The following is a 1,769-nucleotide window of genomic DNA, read 5'->3' on the forward strand; positions in this document are numbered from 1 at the left end:
TCTATTTTTTTCTTTCTTCTTTCTTCTCCATTCTTCTTTCTCTTATTCTTTCTTTACTCTTTTCTTCTTCTTCCCCCTTCTCTCATATTTTCTCAAACCCACATTCTTCATAACCTCCCACTATCACCTTCTTCTCAAGGTTCTTCTTTCTACATTTTTTTTCCTCCTCTTATTATTTATCTAGTTTTGCATTACTCTACTTGGTGTTAGATATCTTAATGGGTGATTTCTTCTATAATTTTCCCTATCATGTTAAACATGCATACTAAGTATTTGTGAAAAAGTCCGTATGGTATTGTGCAATTTTAATTGTTCTAACTATTTACTCTAATGCCTGTTTTTCACAAAACCCTTTCCATATTTTATTAATCTAATATAATTTTCAATACAAACATGATTGTTAGTTTGTTACGAGTGATAATACATTTTAATAATTGGTGCTTGATTTATGCTACTCATGCCTTTGCCGGCATGCTAATAAACATCTTGCATCCAATACCTACAATGCCTTGCTATATTTCCATTGATGAACTGATCCCATGGAATTGCGACCATATCTGTCGTTCACTATTTCCTTACCTGGGCATTGGTTATCACCTGTCGTGTCCTCTTCGTTGCTCTACCCTTTGGACATACTTGTACCATTCTTTTTCTCTTTCAGGATAGCCACCATGAAGGGAAAGGAGAAAGGCACTACCAAACCACCAGCAAGGAGAGGAACAAAAAGAGCATTGGCGAAAGAATCGCCCTCAACATCAGTCAAGCCTTCAACAAAGCGAGTCAAGAGGATGAATGAGGTTGAGGAAACCAAGAAAGCCTTCCCAGCAAGGGACGCTGCACGGTTCACTAACCGCTACTGTGAGCAGATGTTCCCCATTCTGGCTGCAAGGAACTACAATAATGAGCACCTTCTTATCCTCCCGACCAACGTTGTTGATTTGGTGGAACCCCGCATTAATAGAAGACAATGGGGTTTCTTATGGAGACAGCCGCAGTAGGTCAATCTTTGATGGGTAGTTAAATTCTACTCCAATTTTCACACGCCAACCCTGCAGTCTGTCTACGTTCGTTAGAAGCAGGTCACCATATCTGAAGGGGTCATCCAGTGAGTTTTAGATCTCCCCCTGCTCTAGAAGGATTGGACGCATTTCAAAAAGCCTCTCTCAAGTGCCAGCAATACCAATTTGACTGGGAAGACATTCTCAGAATTATAGCACTACCTGGCAGCAAGTGGATCTACGGTTACCATCGATCTAGGCCTAAGGGCATATTGGCTTCTGCACTTACCTTGGAGGCTCGTGTGTGGGCACAGATTATGTCCCACTACGTCTTTCCGAGCACTCACGAGTCCTCCTTCACGACAGACATGGCTGTTCTCATCTGGTGTATCCTTATAGACCAGTCCCTCAACTTACCAAGACACATCCGGCAAGCCATGGGACATGTACAGATTGCGGACAACTTACCTTTTCCCGCCTTGGTTTCAGATTTGGTCTCGGTAGCTGGAGTCTCCTATAGAGCTAGAGACACTAAGGCCATGCTTCCTCGGGATGATCAATATATTCCGAGTGGAAAATACATCAGACCCACAGTAGCCACTACTAGCCGGACTGAAGACCCGTCCAGAGATATCCCTTCTCCTTCCACATCACAAGCATCTTCAACAAACCAGATGCTCCTTCATATACTTCAGAGGTTGGACCGGCTAGACCGACACGCAAAGCGCAGGGAGTACCGTAACAAGCGCCGATTTACATACCTCAAGTAGC

This window comes from Arachis duranensis, chromosome 6 (assembly GCF_000817695.3).
Source record: "Arachis duranensis cultivar V14167 chromosome 6, aradu.V14167.gnm2.J7QH, whole genome shotgun sequence".
NCBI lineage: Eukaryota > Viridiplantae > Streptophyta > Magnoliopsida > Fabales > Fabaceae > Arachis > Arachis duranensis.